General features: G+C 39.1%; 1 long non-coding RNA gene across 4 annotated transcripts in view; it reads right to left on the reverse strand.

Moving 5' to 3' along the window:
* Positions 1–654: 654 nt before the first annotated feature.
* Positions 655–24,125, reverse strand: part of LOC140635713 (uncharacterized) — an 81,254-nt gene continuing 57,783 nt past the window's right edge. For 2 of the 4 annotated variants that reach the window (XR_012033058.1, XR_012033059.1), the window contains exons 4-5: positions 22,364–22,433; positions 666–1,299 (exon numbers count right to left, since the gene is read on the reverse strand). This is a non-coding gene — a long non-coding RNA (uncharacterized lncRNA). Of the gene's footprint in view, positions 1,300–22,363; positions 22,434–24,125 lie in introns of all 4 variants that reach the window. The other 2 variants (XR_012033060.1, XR_012033057.1) reach the window with 2 other exon arrangements.

The following is a 24,125-nucleotide window of genomic DNA, read 5'->3' on the forward strand; positions in this document are numbered from 1 at the left end:
ATTGGGACTTCATCAAGATAAGAAGCTTTTGCACAGCAAAGGATACAGTCAACAAAACTCAAAGACAACCTACAGAATGGGAGAAGATATTTGCAAATGACATATCAGATAAAGGGCTAGTTTCCAAGATCTATAAAGAACTTATTAAACTCAACACCAAAGAAACAAACAATCCAATCATGAAATGGGCAAAAGACATGAAGAGAAATGTCACAGAGGAAGACATAGACATGGCCAACATGCATATGAGAAAATGCTCTGCATCACTTGCCATCAGGGAAATACAAATCAAAACTACAATGAGATACCACCTCACACCAGTGAGAATGGGGAAAATTAACAAGGCAGGAAACAACAAATGTTGGAGAGGATGCGGAGAAAAGGGAACCCTCTTACACTGTTGGTGGGAATGTGAACTGGTGCAGCCACTCTGGAAAACTGTGTGGAGGTTCCTCAAACAGTTAAAAATATACCTGCCCTACGACCCAGCAATTGCACTGTTGGGGATTTACCCCAAAGATACAAATGCAATGAAACGCCGGGACACCTGCACCCCGATGTTTCTAGCAGCAATGGCCACGATAGCCAAACTGTGGAAGGAGCCTCGGTGTCCAACGAAAGATGAATGGATAAAGAAGATGTGGTTTATGTATACAATGGAATATTACTCAGCTATTAGAAATGACAAATACCCACCATTTGCTTCAACGTGGATGGAACTGGAGGGTATTATGCTGAGTGAAGTAAGTCAGTCGGAGAAGGACAAACATTATATGTTCTCATTCATTTGGGGAATATAAATAATAGTGAAAGGGAAAATAAGGGAAGGGAGAAGAAATGTGTGGGAAATATCAGAAAGGGAGACAGAACGTAAAGACTGCTAACTCTGGGAAACGAACTAGGGGTGGTAGAAGGGGAGGAGGGCGGGGGGTGGGAGTGAATGGGTGACGGGCACTGGGTGTTATTCTGTATGTTAGTAAATTGAACACCAATAAAAAAAATATATATATAAATAAAAATATTAAAAAAAAAAGCTTCAAGTTTTGGTCTAATAGAACTAGAATGTCATTTTTTCCTATTAACTGCTACCTGTAGAATATGAAAATGCCTCTCATGTTAGAAGAATTAGTAAAATTTAGGAGATGAATGCATTAGAGGACATCCCTTTGTTACTTTCTTTTCCCTAAATTTTCCTCACTCTGTTGGTTTCCTTACAATTGCCCTTTGCTTGTCCCCATCTTATAATCAGAACAGTTCTCCAGCAATCTTCTCAACCAGCTAGACCATGTGGAGGGTCATCTGCAAATGGAAGAATAGTTATTATAACTATCATTTATTTATTTTATTTTATTTATTTTTAGCCATCATTTTTTTTAGTGAGAGCATATCATGTCAAGAAACTAAAGTAAGTACTTCATAGATATTATCTCATTTAATCCATACAATAAATTCTTGTGAGCAGTTCAGTTAGTATCTCCATTTTACACATGCGGAAACTAAGACATAGAATTTATGTAACTTACCCGAGATGTCACAGCCATTGAATGGGTTACTCCAGAGATTCAGACCCATATCAAACCACAGAGTTCACATGACTACACTAACCTAGATGAGTTAAGAGAACCCTGAAGCTCTCAGGCCAGACCATTCAGAAGTAACATAAAGCCCATACCAGAATTTCACAAATGGAATGAGCATGATATCAAAGTGTTAAGCAATAATTTGAATACTAAAGTTAATATGAACCATAAAAGACCCCCAAAAAGCCAAAGCAATCTTGATAAAGAAGAACAAAACTAAAGGCATCATGCTTCCTGCTTTCAAACTGTATTACAAAGAGTAATAAAAACAATAAGATATTGGCATAAAAACAAACACATAGATTAATGGAACAGAACAGGGAGTCCAGAAATAAAGTCATGCATATATGGTCAATTAATTTATGACAAAGGAACCAAGAATATACAATAGAGAAAGGACAATCTCTTCAATAAATGATGTTGGGAAAACTGGACAGACATGCAAAGGGTAAAACTAGACCACTGTCTTACATCATATGGAAAAAAATAACTCAAAATGGGTTAAAAACATGACTATAAGACCTAAAACCATAAAATTTCTACAAGAAAATACAAGCAGTAAGCTCCTTGACATCAGTCTTGACAGTCATGATTTTCTGGATTTGACACCAAAAGCAAAGGCAACAAAAACAAAAATAAGCAAGTAGGATTACATCAAATTAAAACGTTTCTACATAGCAAAGGAAACTTTCAATAAAATGAAAAATCAATCTACAAATGGGGAAAAATATTTACAAATCATACATCTGATGAGGGACTGATACCCAAATTATTTAAAGTCATACAACTCAATAGCAAATAATCTGATTTTAAAAAGGGACAGAGCAGCTGAAGAGACATTTTTTCAAAGAAGATATACGTATTAGCCAGCAAGTACATGAAAAGATGCTTAACGTCATTCATCATCAGGAAAATGCAAATCAAAACCACAATGAGGCCTAACCATTAGAATGGCTATTATCAAAAAGATGAGGAATAATAATTTTTGATGAAGATATGGAGAAAATGGAACCCTTGAGCATTATTGGTGGGAATGTAAACTGATGCAACCACTGTGGGAAATAATTCGACTTCTGAGTATTTCTCTGAAGAAAATGAAAGCACTAATTTGAAAATATATGCAGCCCCATGTTCCTTGCATTTTATTTGCAATAGCCAAAATATGAAAACAACCTGAGTGTCCATCAACAGGTAAATGGATAAATAAATGTGGTATATACATAAAATGGAATTATTTGGCCATAAAAAAGAAAGAAATCCTGCCATTTGTGATAACATGGATAACAAATACCATATAATCTTACATATAGAATCTTTAGAAAAAGAAAAAGAACTCATAGAACAGACTGGTGGTCACCAGAGGCAGTGGGATAAGGGGGAAGGGAGAAATGGATGAGAAGTTCAAAAGGTATAGATTTCAAGGTATAAAATAAGTCCTAAAAATGTAATGTTTAGCTTGATGATAGCTAATAATACTTAACTATGTATTTTAAAGTTTCTTTTTTAAAAAATATTTTTAATTTATTTGACAGCACAAGTAGGGCAGATGGAGAGGGACAAGGAGATTCCCCACTGATCAGGGAACCCAAAATGGGGCTCAATTCTGGGATCATGACCTGAGTCAAAGGCAGATATGTAACTGACTGAGCCACCCATGCACTCCTATTTGAAAGTTTCTAAAGGAGTAAAACTTTCCATCACAAGAAAAAAGATTTTGTAACTATGTGTGGTGACAGATATTAAGTAGACTTATTTTGGCAACAAAAATTAAAAGCAGTTAATAAATATAGAAAATGAAATGAGAGATTTCTTTCTCTTTTTTAAATTAAATTTAATTAGCCAACATATAGTACATCATTAGTTTCAGATATAGCTTTCAATAATTCATTAGTTGTGTATAACACCCAGTGCTCATCCCATCATGTGCCCTTAATGCCCCATCACCCAATTACCTCATCCCCCCACCCACCTCCACTTCAGCAACCCTCTCTGCTTCCTGGAGATAAGAGTCTCTCAATGTTTGTCTCCCTCTCTGATGACTTCCCATTCAGTTTTCCCTCCCTTCCCTTATGGTCCTCTGCACTATTTCTTATATTCCACATATGAGTGAAACCATATGGTAATTGTCCTTTAATTGTCCTTCTCTGATTGACTTACTTCACTTGGCATAATACCCTGCAGTTCCATCCACTTTGATGTAAATGGTAGGTCATCATACTTTCTGATGGCTAATATTCCATTATATATACATATGTATGTATATATATGTTTGTATGTGTATATATATATATATATATATATATCTTCTTTATCCATTCATATGTCGAAGGACATCTTGGCTCCTTCCACAGTTTTGCTATTGTGGACATTGCTGCTATGAACATTGGGGTGCAGGTGCCTCCTTAGTTTCACTACATCTGTATATTTGGGGTAAATAACCAATATTTCAATTGCTGAGTTGTGAAGTAGCTCTATTTTTAACTTCTTGAGGAAACTCCATACTGTTTTTCAGAGTGGTTGTACTAGTTTGTGGTCCTACCAACAGTGTAAGAGGGTTTCTCATTCTCGTCAACATTTGTTGTTTCCTGTCTTGTTAATTTTAGCCATTTTAACTGGTGCAAAGTGGTATCTCATTGTGGTTTTGATTTGTATTTCCATCATGACAAGTGATATGGAGCATTTTTTCATATGTCTATTGGCCATGTGTATGTCTTCTTGGGAGAAATGTCTGTTCATGTCTTCTGCTCATTTCTTGACTGGATTTTCTTTTCTTGGGTATTGAGTTTGGTAAGTTCTTTACAGATCCCAGATACTAGCCCTTTATCTGATATGTCACTTGCAAATATCTTATCCCATTCTGTAGTTTGCCTTTTAGTTTTGTTGACTGTTTCCTTTGCTGTGCAGAAGCTTTTTATCTTGATGAAGTCACAATAGTTTATTTTGCTTTTGCTTCCCTTGCCTTTAGAGACATGTCTTGCAAGAAGTTGCTGCAGCCAAGGTAAAAAAGATTGCTACCTGTGTTCCCTAGGATTTTGATGGATTCCTGTCTCACATTTAGGTCTTTCATCCATTTTGAGTTTATCTTTGTGGGTGGTGTAAGAGAATGGTTTGGTTTACTGTTCTGCATGTTCCTATCCAACTTTCTCAGCACCATTTACTGAAAAGACGTTTTTCCATTGGGTATTCTTTCCTGCTTTGTCAAAGATCAGTTGACCATAGAGTTGAGGGTCTGTTTCTAGGTTCTCTATTGTGTTCCATTGATCTATGTGTCTGTTTTTGTGCCAGTACCATACTTTCTTGATGATCATAGCTTTGTAATATAGCTTGAAGTCAGACATTGTGATGCTACTAGCTTTGGTTTTCTTTTACAACATCTGGTTATTCAGGTCTTTTCTGGTTCCATACCAATTTTAGGATTATTTATTCTGGCTCTGTGAAAAATGTCAATGGTATTTTGATAGGGATTGCATTGAATATGTAGATTGTTCTGGGTAGTATAGACATTTTAACAGGATTTATTCTTCCAATCCATGAGCATGGAAAGTTTTTCCATTTCTTTGTGTCTTCCTCAATATCTTTCATTAGTCTGTAGTTTTTAGAGTACAGATCCTTTACCTCTTTGGTTAGATTGATTCCTAAGTAACTTATGTTTTTGGTGCAGTTGTAAATGGGATCAATTCCTTAATTTCTCTTTCTTCAGTCTTATTGTTGGTGTATAGAAATGCAACTGATTTCTGTGCATTGATTTTGTATCCTGCTACATTGCTGAATTGCTGTATGAGTTCTAGCAATTTTGGGGTTTAGTCTTTTGGGTTTTCCACATTCTTTCTTTTAAAAAAAAAGATTTTTTATGTTAGAAAGAGAGAGCCCACACATGTGGAAGTGGGGGCAGGGGCTGGGGGAGAGAATCCCAAGCATACTCCCCACTGAGCACAGAGCCCAATGCATGGCTGGATCTCACAACCCTGCAATTTTGACCAAAGCTGAAATCAAGAGTCAGATGCTTAACCAACTGAGCCATTCAGGCACCTCCTGGAATGAGAGATTTCTAATGCTATTCCAGAACAAATAACAACTAAGAATTTTCCAAAATGAGTGATGCAAGAGTCACCAACTCAAGACTGCACTGTGACTGCTATGCAAGAAAAATAAAGTTAAATCCATATCCAACACTCGTAAACCTGCAGAACATCAGGAAGAAACGAGAGAAAAATACTTCAAAGCTACCAAAAGAAAAGTGAGACTGCCTACAAAGGAATGACATTTAGAATGACAGAAGACTTCTCACAAGCAACAAAGAGGATAGATGACAATGGGGTTATGTCTTTGAAAAGCTGAGGAAACAATGTCAGCCTAGAATTATAGACCCAGTTAAAATACTGTTCAAGAGTGGAAACAAAACAAAGGCAAGTTTTAGTCACAAAAGGGCAAAAAATATATCCTATGTATCTCCTTACTAAAAAATGCACAAAAGGATGTACTTCAACAAGAACAGAAATGAACACAGAAGAGAATCATGGCAATGTGGGAAACTAAAAATGAGAACAGAAAATAATTTAAGTCAATAATTAACTATTGGCCATAAACATTAATAACACTTTTTTCTGTAAAAAAAAAAAGCAGGTAAAGTCACACTTTAGACAACAATAATGAAACAGGGTACAAGAGTTGTACTCATTAGAAAAGGGTACTAGGTCCATATTATGTTCAAAAGAAGGATAAAATTATTTAGCATTTATAAATGCTTCTAGTCAACTGTGTTTTTTTTTTTAAAGGGTAAAGGAAGTGAATGATAAAAGAGCAGGAGCACAGTCTTAATCTTCTAAGCCAACAGAAGTAATATAAGAAGTTGATGGTGGAAATAAAGAAAATTGATCAATCCACAGAAGGCAAGAAGGGAAAAAAAAAATAAAAGGAAGGGAAAAAATGATAAAAACACAAAATGAAAACATTAAAGTAAGTCCAAATATACCACTATGTGTATATACAGATTAAACTTTCAAGAAAATATCGAAGAATAGCATATTGGAATTTGTTTTAAACACGACTATTATTGCTTAAAACAGATACACCTAAAACAAAACACCCAGAAATTTTAGAATAAAGAGTATACCATTTAGGGGGAACAACTGTATCAATATCTAAGTAAAATCCAAGATGACCAAAGTTCTCACTTCTTGGTAATATATTACAGAACAGTGTTTTTTAATGGTATCAATTTTATAAGACACACATATGCGTGCACGTGCACACACACACTCACAAAATAGAATAGGAAAAGGAATAAGTAGATTAGAAAGGATAGACTATGACAGAATGGGATAGATATCAATGTGTATATCACAGTGCTTCAAGGATATAAGGATGTATTGTTTCCATAAAACTTTTATTTGTGGTATCTGTGTACATGATTATGCAAATGTGCATGTTACTAAATTAAAACATAAAATGCATCTCTTCCTTTTATTGAGTTTGAGAAACCCTAGCCTAGAGAAATAAATTCTTGCAAGTGTATACAAGAAAACATATACCAGGAAGTTTACTGTAGTATTATCTGTCATCAGGAAAAATTGGAAACATCTTGAAAGTTCATCAATAGGAAAATGGATACATTAATTGAGGTAAATATGCATACAACAAAGAAAATAAACTTGATTATGTTAACATGGATAAATCTTAAAAACAAAATATTATATGAATAAAAGGAAGCTTCAGGCATGCATACACTCCATGCTAAAATTTATACAGAGCTTGAGAGCAAGCAATACTTTGTGCTCTTATAAATGTACACATGCAGTATGTGGAATAAAGGTATAAAAACCTGTAAGGGATGATAAATACCAAATCCAGGAGAGCAGTTGACTCTTGGGAATGAGGTGGGGGTAAGTAGTGGGTATAGGAAGGATTACACAATAGCCTTCAACTATATCCATAATGTTAAACAAAAAATGGAAGTAAATATAGGGGAGATGATAAAATTTGATAAGGCTGGGAGGATATATGAGTGTTAACAATTTACTCCTTATATTTTTCTCTATGATTGAAAAATTTTAGTGACAAAAATTGTAAAGTTTACCAAAATCTATTATTTTATTAATCTCTGGGCTAATCCCGGGGTCTGGCATGAACTTCCACTCCCCCAAACCTCATGCGTGGCTCATCAGTATTCTAAATATTGACCCACTATCTTACTCCTAAGCATGCAGACATAGTTTTTCCATGATCACATGAAGCAAAAGAAAATTCTCCAAACTGAGCGTGAACCTCACACATTTATTTTTACCTGCAGCAGAAGCAGAGTTAGAACTCAGCTCTATGTATTTAAAGAAAAAGGCCACCACATTAACCCTGAGTACAACACAGGTCCCATTGTGCTTCTGATGAGCGAAAGATGACTGTATCACTTTACTCCACCTAATGAACATTTCAATCTTCTAATAAACACCCTAATAAAGAAAAATTGAGACTTAACTCACTTTTATTATCCCAGCTGACATGTCGCAAGGTCTTAATTGGGCTGAAAACGACTTCCAATAATAATACCCTCCTTAATTGATTCATTAAAGGGGCCCCTACTGAGATAGAAGTGCTAGTTCCAGGAAAAGAAATGAAATAGAGCCCCCAGTTTCCCACTGAGTGGCTATGATCCCTCTGCCATCAACTCCTGGGGCCACTGAAGAGGATGTTAAGAGTGTCCAATGCCTGGAATCACTCTTCTAGTTCCAAAGTGGGCACACACTAATCCCTCAGTGAAGTAACAAAAGAAAGCAATGGAATCTCATGGAATTCTTAGTATCAGATTAATTGATAAATTAAAAAACCAGGAAATGGTAACTACACTTATCATGGTGAGCATTGAGGAATGTATAGAATTGTCAAATCACTATTATATGCACCTGAAACTAATATAACATTGTATGCCAACAGCAATAATAAAAACTTTTTAATTAAAAAAAACAGGTGAGGGGATGCATTAATAGCAAGAGATTAAAGCTTTTTATAAGACTGAACCAAAAATGACCATATCCTAGCACAGCTGGGCAAGGAGAGGAGGGGCAGATGTAGCAGAGAGAAGACATGAGGATTAAAAGAAAATTATCTGTTTGCAAGAAAGGATGGTTTTGATCATATTAAACAGGTAAGATTCTAGTCGTTAAAAGCATGAGATTTGAAGTCAGGCAGACCTGGGAGTCTGTCCCGTTCTTCCTTCCACTTACTAGCTCTGTCACCCTGGACAGGTTACCAAGCCCATCTACATCCCAATTCCTTTAGCTATGAAACAGGAATGATAAACTAATAACTTACTCCAGCAGCCAGAGAAAGTCAGATCATAGCATTCTTTTGCCCACAGTCTCCAATGGCTCCTCAATCCATTCCTACACTATCTGTGCCCTCCATTACCTCTCCCACACCAGTTCCCACTCTCCTCCCTCATTCACTTCCCAGTGCTCTGCCCTCCACCACCCCCGACCCCCATTCCCTGAAAGTACTCAGCAGGTTCTCATCTCTGGCCTTTGCTAATAGTGCCCTCCAGCTCCCTGTCCTGTTCACTCTCACTTCTGTTAAGTTTTTGATCCAACATCACCTCCTCCATGACTATTTTATTTAAAATTGAAAACTGTCTGTATATTCCAATACCACTTCCTCTGCTCTACTTTTTCCTTTTGCATAGCACTTATCACCTTCTAACATACCGTAAAACTCATTTGTTATATCTATTGTTTATTCTCTCCTGCTGTTTTGTTCACTGATCTATCCCAAATGCCTAAAACACTAAACAACATATAGCAGGTGCTTAATTTTTGTTACATGAAAACCTCATAAGATTGTTTTGATGACTAAATTAGATAATGCATGCAAAGCATTTAGCTCTATGCAGCCATACAGAAGTATTCAGTAAATATTACCTATTATTACCACAGTGGTTACTATTATTGTAATTGTTCTTACTTCCCATTCAACAGGAGGGATATTATTAACTAATCAGGTCATGGTTCTTTCAGCCATTGGTTCCTGGAGATGGAAGGACTAGATTTAATTAAGTACAGTTTTTCTGACACTATATGTCATCTTGTCATGCATACATCACTGGCAATGTCCACTGGCCAAGGATTAAAGGTGCCACATCACCTATAGATGCCAGCCCATCCCATCCACAGGGCTGAGGGCAGCTACTAAGTCAAGAATGTATATCAAGGTACATCTAAGAACTCTAGCTCTCTCTTGCCCTTTTAGAACTGTACTGCATGTAAATACCAACTTAAGAGCACTTGCATTACAGCAGATGGGTAGAAAGGGTTTTATTTTACATTTAACAAAGGGTAAGGAAACAGGGAAGGGGATTATCCCACTGGCTTCCTGAGTCTCCAGAATTTACTCTTCTGCCACACTCCCTGAGATATTTGTGCTTCTGTCCAAGAAAAGAAGAAAATAGCACCATCTGCCTACCTTATACCCTCTCAGACACTAATGAGATGCTTTCTTCTTTGTCAAACACTTAGGAGCTTCCATGATAAAACACTGTCCTGAGTAAATAATGAATGGAACAGACCCATTAGCTCAAAGTTCAACTGTATCTTCTGTTTCCTGAACATAAAGGAAGACAGGAGCAGCCAAGTCAATGAGCCATTCAGCACCCAAGAGCCAAAGCTCACTCTTTAGTTCTGAGCTGATAAACCATGTGAAGACTACACAGCTGCCAAGATGCCAAATGCAGGTTTCTATGTGTTTTCTTTCCTGTTGTGTCCAGGTCCATCTGCATGCTGCAGATGACACCTGTACAAAGAAACACAGTTGGTGCATGTGAAAGCACCAATGGAGCCATCAACTTGGCCATCTACAGAGACAACAGGGCATAGGGACAGGGCAGGTGTTCAATAGCACCAGCATCTGAACCAAAACGTACTATGTTCAAATCCTAAATCTCTCAAATCAGCATCTGTGTTACTTCCTACCAGTTACTTTAATCCCTCTGAGCCTCAGTTTTCCCATCTGTAAAATGTGATGCTAGCAAATTCATAAAGCTTGTGGAGGACTGAATGATCCATTAACATTGAGTTCGAAGGATAGTAAATGCTCAATAAATATTACCCTTTCTTTGGAGGATAGAGGGTCTGCAAGGAACAAAAAGCTTATGCCAATCATCTATTCATTCAACAAATATTTATTGAATATCCACAAGTTCAGTCAAATATTTATTGAATGCCTACAAGGCCAAAGTCTGGCCACCAAAGATATAGCAGCGACAAAGCAGACAAGATACCCTGACCTGACAGAGCTTACAGTCCAGTCGATACTAGTGGCCAATACATAAGAGGTACTTACCATGTGCCTGGCAGTTTTCTAAGTGCTTTATCTATCTGAACCTATTTGATACTTACAACAACCCTATGAAATACATTAACATTATTATTTCCATATGACAGAAGAAGCAATGGAGGCACAAATCTGTGAAGTGAATCACCCAAGGTCATAAGGATCAAAGTCAGGATTTGAAGCCAATTAAACTGACTCCATAGTCCATTCTCTTTTTTTTTAAGATTTTATTTATTTATTCATGAGAGAAACAGAGAGAGAGGCAGAGACACAGAGGGAGAAGCAGGCTCCATGCAGGGAGTCTGACGTGGGACTCAATCCTAGGTCTCTAGGATCACACCCTGGGCTGAAGGCGGCGCTAAACCACTGAGCCACCTGGGCTGCCCCATAGTCCATTCTCTTAAGCATTACATATACTGCCTTCTTGCAACTGCTAGACAGTGAGCTCTTTGCAGGTAGAAAATACATGCATTTCATTACTGTATCCCCAGTAAGCACCTGACTTGTGAGAATGCTCAGTAAGTGCTCGTTGAAGGAACGAAGGACGGTTTTTCTTTGAGGCACTAAAGCCACTTTTTTTTGCCAGTCTCATGACATCTCCCTATAAACCCTGAATATATAATGAAAATATACTATTCTTCCTCTGCATAGAGAACATTATTGATCTTCTGTCCATAGGCTATTAAATGTAAGGCTGTTTTTCCAGAAATGGTGATGAATTTTCCTTGAACCACCTACATGCATTTGAGAGGGGTCTGGCAAGGATTGAGCCATATTTTAAAAGTTCAGAAAATATGGTGCCAAGGGGACAGAATACATCACATTTCCCCTTTATTTTGGAAACCAATTAAATACCCCAACCACACTCAACACATCTCACTCAAGGCCTGAGATCTCCCACTCAAACACCTCTAACTCTTCACTCTTCTCATGACTATTTATGAACATACTAGTTGAAATCTGAGTGGGCCACAACTGAAGGAGATGTTAGAAGCTACTACTACTACATTGCGGGGGATGGAGACAGAAGAAAGAGGAGCTCCCCAGGGACTTAGATGTATTTATAGTTCAAGAGAACTAGCTAATCTGCACTGAATATGGCCAGTACTTGATCAGTAGTAATTATAACATTTATTATATTATATTAACTGAGTTAATTGAATTTTATACATTATATTAAATGTTTATATTTTTAATATGGTATGTTATTATTACAAGTGCCATTTATTCAGAAAGTCTGCTAGGTTCCTTTTTTTTTCATATTATCTCACTTAATCTCTTCAACAAACATCAATAGTAGCAGTATAATCTCTTGAAGGAGCAAAGTTCCCTTAACAAAGGCACCCAAAAGGAAGTAGTTTAAACATGATAGTTTTTCCCCTACTGTGTAACAATCTAGAAGAATCATTATGTACACTCTAAGCTGCTGTAACAAAGATAGAAAAAAATATTATTTAAACACGATCAAAGTTCCTCTTCTACATAATAGTCAAGGACTAGGAAGGCAGCCTGCCATCATAAACACATAGCTTCCATTTGGGGGATCAAAGTGGCTCCTTGACCTCCTGTGTCACGTTTCAGACAGCAGCAGGTGGAAGGAGCAGTCGGAGAACATGCACATTTATTTTATGAATACAATCCAGAAGTGATATATATCACTTGCATCCCATTGGCTAGAACTTGGGCACAAAGTTGTGGTGAGGAGTAAATTGAAAAACCAGATGCCTTGAGTAATTTGATAAATTTAACAAATGTCTACTTCTTTTCCTTCTCTTTTGGACATCAATTTCTTGAAAGGAAACTTGGCATATAATCGGCTCTGTCCACTGGGAAGTTAGTAGATATGATGCAAGCACAAGCTTTAAATGTGTTGTGTGGTTCACTTAGAGTACTCCACTGATAAGCAATAAGAAGAGCTTGTCCCCTGCATGATTCTGAACTGAAAACTAACTCCTATGGAAAAGACCTGATCCCAGAACAGCCTGGAGCCAACTCCAATCATGTGCAACTTAAAACAAGCCCCTTTGCTGAACTGAGCCTAGATCGGCTGAATGACAATCCAACAACAGACCTGCAAATGTGAGATTAAGTGCTTGTTATTGTAAGTCATGAGTTTTAGGGTAGTTTATTATACAACGTTATTGCAGCAATAGCTGGCCAACACAGAAATTGGTATCAGAAGTAGAGTACTGTCATAATGAGAACCTAAAACATGTGACTGTAGTTTGGTGATTAGGCAGCAGATGATGAGGAAAGTGTTATAGAAAGCTGGAAACATGCCATCCATGTTATTTAGTGATGAAGCACTTGGCCAGACTCATCTGTGATAACGTGGAGGACAGAAATCTGCTTAATGAACTTGAAACATTGGACAAGAAAGTGTCAAGGCAGAATGTTGATAGTGTAATTTGATTATTACTAGCTGGAGAAGGTATTGCAAGACAAAGTTGAGTTTGTAAAGGAAAGTGATCAGTATGCAAGCAATACTGAGAGAAAACATAGAAAACCCAGAAATTCCAGGACTTGCAGGTTTGAAAAGTTAAACTATGTTTATCTTACCATCTTATCAGCCTCAGGACAAAGACTAAATCAAGCATGTGATTGTCACATCCTTTGTTACAACCTGTTTTGAAAGAACTGAAGGGGTGCCTATCAGTAGTTTTCAGCTGGACAAAGTGCTTCCAGAAATATAAAAGGCATGATCCTACTGAGGCCTGATAAACTCAAAGTAGCCAAAATTAAGTCTTAAGAGGGAGATTTGTCTCAAAATGAATCCTAGATGTAACAAACATGGAGTTGACCGAAATCAAATGTAGGAAACTCATAAAATTTTTGAGATACCTGCATTGATAAAATGCCATCAACCTAACTCTAAAACTGAGATGTAAAAAAAAAAAATACTCTAACTCGTAGATTTCTATAAGCAGAAAGCAGGCTGTAAAAGCTGCTGATCCAGAAATAAAGGCTTACTCTTTAAAGTTCTCTTCAGAAGTGGCCATGCATGGTGTTGAAAAACACTGGAGCCAAAGACATAAAGAATAATGGGAAAAAAAATAAAATAATGGACCAGTAAGCCACACCCAGGGAGAAGAACTAGGGCCTAGTCAGGGGTCAGTGAAGCATGGCCCACAGACCAAAGCCTACCTCACCTGATTCAAATAAAGTTTTATTGGAACAGAACCCCACCCATACATTGATATATTGTCTACTGATGCTTTTGCCATAACACAAAGTTGAGATGTTACAACAGATAATATGGCCTGCAAAACCTAAAACATTTACTATCTGGCCCTGTACAGTTGCCAATCCCCGGCATAGTAAAAGAAGACTATACCTACCCAATAAGGAATTCTTTCTATACTATAAACAGCAGGATTTCAGAATGGCTGGGGTCACTGACTAAAATCTACCCCATTCTTTCCTTTTTTTTTTTTTTTTTTAGATTTTAATTATTCATTTTATTAGGGAAAGAGAGTAACTGGAGGGGCGCAGGGTGAGGGAGAAAATCCCAAGAAACTCCAGGCTCATGGGGAGCCCAAAATGGGGCTGTATCCTACCTCCCTGAGATCATGACCTGAGCCCAAACCAAGAGTCAGGTGGTTAACCAACTGAGCCACCTATGTGCCTCTCTTCCCTTTTGCAGTTGAGAGTATTTATTTCAATTACTCTGTCCCTGTTAATATTGTATATCAGGTGGTTAGAAAGCAAATAATTTGTCTTTTTATTTCATAAGTGTTTCAGTCAACAGAAACCATATCAGGATTTGGTATAATTTCAAGATCTTAGACATCAAACCTGATATTGCCCAGATGATATTTCAGGGTATTGAGATGGGAGTGAATATATTTTGCATGCACAAAAAAAATGAATAAAAAACCAGATTGTGATGGTTTATGTTACTAATCATTCCCCCTTCCATCCCATTGGGTAGTATATCCTTCCTCCTTGCATGGGCATGGCCACATGACTTGCTCTGGCCAATGGAATTTTACCAGATATGGTGGGAATAGGGACTTTCCCTATGTGTTTACATGTTTCATCATAGGTCTTGTATTCTAATGATCTGCCATGAGAAGAGCATCCTCTTTTATCTGGTAATCAGACTAAGTATATATGAAACAGATGTAAACCTAAGACGTAGGCTTAGTCCACAGTGGTGGACTGTGTGTTGGAACCTACAATTACCAACTTGGAAACCCATATTAAGCCAAATCCAGTCAACCTGAAGCCTGAAGCAGAGCCACCCAGATGAGGCCAGGTTAGATTAGCTAACTTCAGTAAATCGGTGGACCAATAAATGATAGCACAAATACTAGTTTTGAGCTACTGAATTTCGAGGTGGTTTATCACACAGCATTATTGTAGCAGTTACTGATTGATACATAGGGCCCCAATAAAATGGTAAGATGCCTGGAACCTAGTAAATTACACTTTAGTTCTGAAATCAAAAGACCTCAATACAAGTTGCAGCTCTGCCACTTACCTGTTATTTAATTGGAGGAAGTCACTATACCTTTCTGAATCTCAGTTTTGGGTTTTTTCTTTATTACAAATAGGAATATTCACAACCTAAATTATAAGGTCTATTATAAGATTAAATAAGACAGTATACTTAAATATGTTTCATAAATTCAGTAAGGTATACAAGATATTTTCATTATTAACTTCAATTCACATAAAGAAGCCCTGATTGTTTTTAAGATTTTATTTTTAAGTCATCTCTACATCCAATATAGGGTTCAAACTCACAACCCTGAGATCAAGAGTTGCATGCTTTTCTGGCTGAGCCAGCTGGGCACCTCAGCCTTGGCTACTTTTAATCAATGGTAAGAAGGAGTTATGCCACTTCTGTCCTCTGACTCTGAAAGATGGCCATGCTAAATCTGGAAAGCTAAATATCTATAAGCTGTTAACATTGCTAGTGTTTTAATAATTCTTTCTTTTTTTTAAATTTTTATTTATTTACGATAGTCACAGAGAGAGAGAGAGAGAGAGAGAGAGGCAGAGACACAGGCAGAGGGAGAAGCGGGCTCCATGCACCTGGTGCCCGACGTGGGATTCGATCCCAGGTCTCCAGGATCGCGCCCTGGGCCAAAGGCAGGCGCCAAACCGCTGCGCCACCCAGGGATCCCCAATAATTCTTTCTTGATTTTGTTTAATCTTATTACTGAAAGTTTTTTCTCTAGTAAACATGTATAATTTCATAATAAAAATCCAAAAATAATCTAAAGGTTATTTCTTTTAAAATTGATTATGCTACCCAAACTTGACACTTCTGAGCAATTTCTGCTTCCCCAAACCTCCCACATGAGGAATACATAGTGCCCCTGACAGCAGTAACCTAAGTACTAGAGTGAAAGAAAATTCTCTGAGCCTGCATTCCTCTCTCATTGCAGAACAAGAGAAAAATCAGAATGCTTCCCTTTCTATACCACCCACAAATCACTGAAAAGCCCAACCAGTTAGCAAGATTCCCAGAAGACAGGGAACCTCCATTAGAAATAAAAGCCCACATTATTCCACCAAATTATTTTCCATGGACTCCTGTAAACCACACAACCAGACTTGTATCTGGGGTATTGCAACACCATTATTTTGTGCTCATGTCAAAAATATTTTTCCATGTTGTACACATGAAACTAATACAATATTGTATGTTGATTATACTTCAATAAAAAATTTTATTTCTCCAAAATGCCAAAGGGAAGAGTGGGTTTCCTAGAAATGGCTCTAAATTGTCTCACAGTACCCTAGAGAGCAGAGCAGTGAGGGCATAGACACTGTCCACCAGGAAAGGGGCAAAGGCCAAATCAATACACTGACGGTATCCATTTGTTCCACAAAGACAGCCAACCCAGATTTCAGGGGAAGATTATTTGAGAAATAAATCTACCCACACAGTTCCTCTCAATCCTCCAGACAAAGTAGCAGAACCCACTAGAAATCAGATCACACCTCTCAGCTTACTTCCTAACAGAGCAGCCGAGCCAGGCAACAACACAACAAAATGGAATCATTGATCAGATTAGCATAGTGCTGAGAGCTGTGGGCATGGGGTACAGGACACAAGGGCTTTGGTGGAAAGGAGGGGATGGCTCCTGGGGAGAAGTTAGATACTTATGAGCAGAGTCCTCCATAAGGCAGAGCAATTGTGGTGCCCACCACAGGGCTAACTTCTGAGGGCTACTGTCCTGCTGTGGGCACTCCCAGGCACTGAACAAGAAAGCAACAAGCAGCAGAGGAAGGAGAAGAAGAGATAGTGGTACTGCCAGCTAGTCCTCATGATGACCTGTAGACTACTGATAGAAGACAGAAGCCTGGATCACTCATTCCCCCTATAAATATCTGTTGGCCACCTACCACATGCTTGCACTATGCAGGGTGCTGGATATGTGAAAATAAGTAAAAGACAATTCCTGCTCTTACAGCGTGTATGTCCCATTGTACCTAGCACATAACAGGAGCCCAATACATAATCACTGTTACCTTACCATTCTGCTTTATGAAGCCTCTTTTCTCTGCCCTCCATAGCACTTTCTAAAATCCTTATTTAACAAGTATTTATAGTAGTCTGAATTTTAGTTACTGGTGCATATTTATTTCCCCTATAATACAGCAGGATTGCTCAGTATAGGATCTGTGTTCTTGTCATTGCGTCGCTCAATAATTATTTATTGGATGAATGACTGTAATCATAACTAGTGTATCACCACCTTCTACCACCATTAGAATAGGATGGGAGGTCTAGGGTCTGCAACTAAGAGAGAGGCATGCTGGGTTAGGAGTCAGGAGACCTTCCTTCTACCAGAAGCTGCTGTCATCTGCTGGCTGAGTGACTGTGGACCACTCTTGAGTGTCTCATGCTCAGCTGTAAGAAGAAGGAGTGGGTAGATGATGGCTAAGGTACCTTCCAGCCTACGATTCATCATTTTAGCTGTAGATTACAGGTGACATTCACTGAGCACTTGGCATGGTTCAGCATTAATAACTTTGCCTGAGTTTTTTCATGTGGTCCACAGAATAACTTTTTGAGGTACAATGACTATCCCTATTTTACATAAAGAAAGGAAGTCCAGAGAGGCTAGGGAGTAGCCTAGGAAGTAACCTTCCTAGTGCCACACAGTGGTGGACTGCGTGTTGGAACCTACAATTACCAACTTGGAAATCCATATTCTCAACTACTAAGCCAGTCTGATTCTTCTTGCTCGGCCACATGTCGGGCAACTTTTGGGCCATTGCTTCTCCTGAACAGCCTCATTTTCCATCATTGCCAATTTTTTAAAAAATGTTAGAAAAGCCTTTATCAGAGAGGCACAATAGGCAAGCTGTGCGTAACTCACATGGGTGGGTGGTGAGTTTCCTTACGTTTTTCAAGGCTTTGGAACACCACTCAAATTGCAGGGATCACTACAACAGCAAGAGAAACTCAGCAACAAATCACAGGGGGTGCCAGCCATGGCCCAGGCATAAGGTAGTTTAAGCCTCATTGAATAACCATCTGATAAGAGAAGAAAAAAAAAGATAGATATAATTTTGTTCAAGGAGCTTTGGGGAACTGTAAAGACTTTGACCATATTCCAAGTCCATCTGACAGATGCTTCTATTCATTCTCCCCCATATTTAAAGCATAGAGAAGAGAGATGTTTACTCTCCAACAGACAACTGGCAGAGTTTGCTGGGACCCCAATAGTGAGTGTTTCTAGGCCCTCACCAGTTTTGGGAGAACATGGTGCCTTACACATGGGCCTCAAAACACCCAAAGGTGGCAGAGATCAATGGCACTGATCAAAGTGTTTGGAGCAATATAGGAAAAAAAAAAAAAAAAAGATTTCTCCAAAGGAATATACTTCTAAAGCTGACAGAAAAGCCAAGTAAATCTCTAAACCTCTTAGAGTTGTATCCAGATTTTTCAAAAAATGACACATAACAAGAGTGAATTCAAGAACTGAAGAATTAAATGCATGGCCCCCAAAAGTGAGGATAATAAACACATGCTACTTAAAGGGGAAAGCCAAGGAAAACACAGCTCCTGTTTAGAAGTCAAAGATATTCAGGAATTTGGCAAGAGGAAAGTTTCTGATTAATTAACCACGTGCAAGTGAAAGGATGTCCCTTCCAAACCAAATGACCTTGAACCCAAGGCAGGGAAAGAATACAAGTATGGGATTTGAAGGAAAATAAATACATTTCAATTGTCTCAAAGAGAAATGTGTGAGTAGAAATCCAGGAGTTCTTTGGGGGGGGTGTGTGTGTGTTGTATTGAGAGAGAAAGAATGAGAGAGAGAGTTTCACTTGGTGGCAGAAAAATAGAAACCAGTGGCGCTAGGTGGCTGTTACTCCCACAGTGAGAGGAAGTCCCATTACATCTCATAACAAACGAGCACAGTGAGCCTTCCTATTAGTACTGGGCAAATGATCTTCCAGATATGCCTAAATCCAAACCACACAAAAGGAGCCAGGGCAGAGAAAGGCAGTTTGCTCTGAGGCAAAATGACATTTTTCATGCTTAAATTACCAATTCCCTCCTCCACCATCTTCCTTTAAAATGCTGAATTGTTAGAGCAGTGGGCATTCTGGAAAAATAGGCAGGTAAAGATTTAGGTTTGTTACCAGAGAGCAAAACCTGACTGCATTCCCCTGCCTTTGTTGGAGCCAGCCAGGTCCACGCTGCTTAACCCTGCCACCCTCTCCTCTCCCTCTCCTCCTCAGATGGGCTCCCAGCAAACTCAGCCACCCTCCTCCTCCTGAGTTGAATGGAAACATCCTCTGTTGATACAGCCTCGTGCCCTTCCTAAACCTGATTGACAAGTCAGTTTTCAGACCTGCCCCCACAAAGCTGAGTGCTTGGCTCAGCCCTGACACCCACTATAGGTCCAGGAGTGGAGGTAGATAGCCAGACATGTCTTGAGGCCATTTTGAATTATTTAGTTGGCTGCTTCTAAAAACAACTGCTTCCTATCTCCCCTTCTCTGAAGATCATAATCCACTACACCTCCAAAATTTATATTGGGTCTATTAGAAATATTAAAATTGACAATTCTACATGAAGGGTGTGAGGGAGGAGGCAGGGTCTCCAGCTGGCCTTGTATGTTTTCCTCAGGGCTTACAATTATGCTTTGGTGTTTTAAAAAATCTGTGAAGAATAGATGAAGAGAAACGAAGGTGGGAGGAGGGTGGGGGAAGAAAGGAGAAAGGGAGGGCGAAAGGAAGGAGGGAGGAACAGAGGGAGGAAGAGGAGACAGGAAGGCAGGTACCCAAAGGAGTTGATAGAATATCCTAGCCTGCCGCTCAACTTCCTCCTTTGAGCACAGTAACACTGCCACCTAGAGGCTGAAAGTACCTTCCTGAACTTGTACACTGGTGTGCAAGATGTATTTATTTGTGTAACTAAGCCTGTTAAGGATCTTGAAAGGGGGAAGGTAGATGATTGGGGGGAGAGGGGGAGTACTGCTATCAAGAACTCGAATATTTCAAAGTGGCTAATATTTATTAGGTGCCTACTGGGTGCTGGGGACTGAGCAAAGGGCTGAAACTACGAACATAGGTTAAGACATTCCTCTGCTCAGAGATCTCCATGTAAGGGTGGAGACAGACACATACAGAAATCATGCAGGCAGTGATAGTAACCATAACATATGGAAACATTGTGCTCACAGTATCAGTGGGATTAATTCTGGCTAGATCTAGAAAGAATTCAGGGAAGAGATGCAGGTGAGCTGGGTCACAGGCAATCTGGACAGGCAAGTGGAGCTTTGGGTGAAGGTAACTGCCCAACAAGGCATGAAGAAAGGACACTGAGAATACTTAGTATGACTGAACAACAAGGAATGTGAATATTGCCTGCAGATGTACAAAGAGATAATAAAGGCCAGAAAATGAGTTAAGCCAAATTGTAGATGACATTGAATGTTAGGCTGAAGAGTGTGCACTTTTTAAGTGACACAGGGACAGGGCTCTGTAACTGCTTTGTTCACTCTGGTATGCCCAACACCTAGAAGAGTACTTGGCCCTTAGCAGTTGCTCAATTAGCATCTGAGGAATGAATGACTATAATGGGAAGCTAATGAAGATTTTGGAGAAAGAATAATCAGATAAAATCTGTTTCTGGGAAATTAACAAGATAATTTGTAGGCATGGTAGAACAGTGGACAGGCTCCATTAGACAGGTACTGCCAAAGTCAGGTAATGTGGGTTTAACCTAAGGCACACCAGTGGGAATGGAAAGACTGGAAGGCCCACAAACAATTTTGTTGAAATCGAATCTAGAAGTCTTTTTTTTTTTTTTTAATCTAAAAGTCTTCAACACCAACACCCATTATATGTGTTTAGCCTGAGTCATGGCATTGGCCAAGATAGAGAATGCAAAAGGAGGGACACTGCTGGGGAGGAGATAGAAAGTTTAAGAGATAGAACAGTTCAGTTTCCAGGAGTTTAACCAAGTGGGTATGGCCAGTGGGCAGTTATAGACACAGTGTGGAGCTCTGGGAGGACTTTTGGCACACACATACCCTGTGCTCACACAGACATGCATTTTTTTTGCCCAAGTTGAATGCTACTGACATTTTTTTAAAAAATCCTAGTGTCAAAAATAAAGTAAACCTGTAACAACCTTGAGATTCAATTGTAGTCTATGCTTTGGTAGCGTCGGAAGGTAGATGGAATGTTCTCATCTTCCATATCTGGAAAATGGGAATTATTGTAACCCATGTAAAGTGCTTACCCCAGTGTGTGGCATAAAATAAATACACAATAAGTGTTGGTCTACAATCTAATCTCTCATTATGATGTGATAGTTAGATTGTAAGACTAAAGTTCAAAGTCCAGTTCATCCACTTATGATCTGTATGATCTTGGACAAGAAACATGGTATCTTTGACTTTCCATTTGTTCATCTGATAAAGAGGAAAGGCATTACTTACTGTATTTGCCTCACAAGATAAAATGAGATAATGCTCATGAAAGAGTCTATAAACTTAAATTTATAAATATTAGTTACAATTTATCAAATGGAAGATTGAAGTAGAAAAATCTCTGAAATCCTTTAAAATACTGTGGTTCTAGATAAGCATGTATCTTTTTAACACCCTTCAGCCCAAAGAGAGAGATTCTTCTCTGCCCCTATTTAGCAAGAAACTCCTCATTTGCCACCTTTCCATGTTCCAGACATGCTTTCATCACAGCACATTTCCTTTATCCCATCTTCAATTGAGATTTAAAAAGAAATCTTTGAAACTCCCCAGCTGGTAGAACCACTAGGGAATCAAAGCACATTTGTTCTCTCTTCTACATATTCCCCACATGGTTGACCAATCAAACTCATGCTGTTAATCTCAACTGACAGGAAATGGAGTATTATTTAAAGGAGACAAAGATGAGCAGGGCAGAAAAAGAGAAACAAGATTATTTAACTTCTGACCCACAAAGTATTTTGTTTGTTCTTTATGCTGTCGATTCCCTCTAGAACATACCTGTAACGAGAGGTCAAGAACCTGGACAGCTGCTGGTTTTAGCCTTGTGGCCATCAACCCACCTCTGCACCTGTGTTGAGGCAATAGGAAAATCACAGAATCATTGGGCTGGAACTGAAGGAAATAGAATATGATGTGACTTTCTTCAGACCAATTTATAGCACAATATAGGAAGTCTTTTTACAGTCAGTGACTAGCAAGTATTTAGCTTCAACTTAATCCCATTCAGGACCAGGCATTCATCACTCTGTAAGAAGCTCATCCCACCAATAGGCAGACTGAATGAAGCTTTAGAAGGCTGTGTTACAAGTTGAAGCCTACTTCCCTGCAGCTTCCAGTCATGGCTCTCAGAGCTGCCCTCTGCTGTTGCACAAAATGAATCTCCTTTCCCACCTCAGCCTTCTTTTCTCTAAATAGCCTTCATTCCTTCACAGTGTCCTTGTATGTTTGGCTGCCTCAACTCATTGCTGAATAAAAACCATGACTGCAAAAAAAAGATTTGAGATCTCCTTGTTGTCCAGTTACCCCCAGGTGGTCACTGTGAATTAACCCTCTAAAGTACCCAAACTGTACTGGGTAGCCCAGTTCCACAGAAGGGCAGCATCTCTGTGTGGTATTTTCTGAGTTACAATAGGCCTGAGGGTGACTGATAAATCACAGAGCCCCTTCGATGGAGGATAACCATTACCACAAATTGTAGAGGAAGATTGGAGGTATTTTCAACTTATCTCAAACTGAGGGTAACAGCACTCCCCTTCCTCCTGCAGTTCTGCTTGTGGGCACTACCATGGTCTTGGGGATATGGACCCAGCCTCAAAGCCTCCTTCTTCATATCCACATACCCAGTCAACTGCCAATTCCATCCATTCTCCACCTTACACCATCTCTTGCATTCACTGCTCTTTATTCTGACCACTGCCACCTACCTCTGCTCAAGCCCTTTTTGTGTTCAGAAACACTGAATGATTTCCAAGTTTCCTGATTTAAAAAAATACATAAATAAAATATTGAGCATAGCCCTCAATGTTCTCGAAAATCTAGCTATATCCAATCTTTCTGTCCTAGTCTCCTACTACTCTCTATATCAGTCAAGGAAACAGATGGCATACACACTACAGGGTTCAACTATAGAGAATCTACTCGGGGGAGTGCCTGTAGGGCTGTGAGTAGGATTTAAGGAACCATCAAGGGAAAGTGAATCCCACAGGAACCAGCAGCCAATGGGAAGTCATGCTGTGACTAAGAGTGAAGAAGTGAAGGCGAGGAACAGTGTTATCCAATCCCTGGGAGAACCACAGGTGGAGGGAGAAGAGCCTGTGACAGAAGTGTCCCTAAAAGACTGGTGGACTGTAGCTCTGCTGAGACCTCAGCAGCTTGGGGGTGGAGAGGAAGAGGAGGTGAGAAGGAAGGGAACAAATAACCCCACCTCTGCTTCCCCCAGCCTCTGATAGCTTGCTGTGCCCCCAATTGTTCAATTCCAACAGGAAACCTCAGAGCAAGGGAGCCCCTGTGAAGGAACCACAGAAGTCAGCTTTCTGGGGCACAGAGCAGGAATAATAAAGGCAAAGAATAGGTATCAGGGGCATCTGGAGAATAACCCATACACTCCCTTACTAGTATTCTATCTTCAGTCAAAGGCACAAGCTCACGATTTTCTAATCACATACACAATTTCCTGATCTTGTGTCTTTGTTCCCACCACCTCCTCTCTTTGCAATGCCTTTCCCCTGCAGGAAAGACTTGCTCAGGGTTATCTGAGAGT

Source organism: Canis lupus, chromosome 6, assembly GCF_048164855.1.
Source record: "Canis lupus baileyi chromosome 6, mCanLup2.hap1, whole genome shotgun sequence".
NCBI classification, from domain to species: domain Eukaryota; kingdom Metazoa; phylum Chordata; class Mammalia; order Carnivora; family Canidae; genus Canis; species Canis lupus.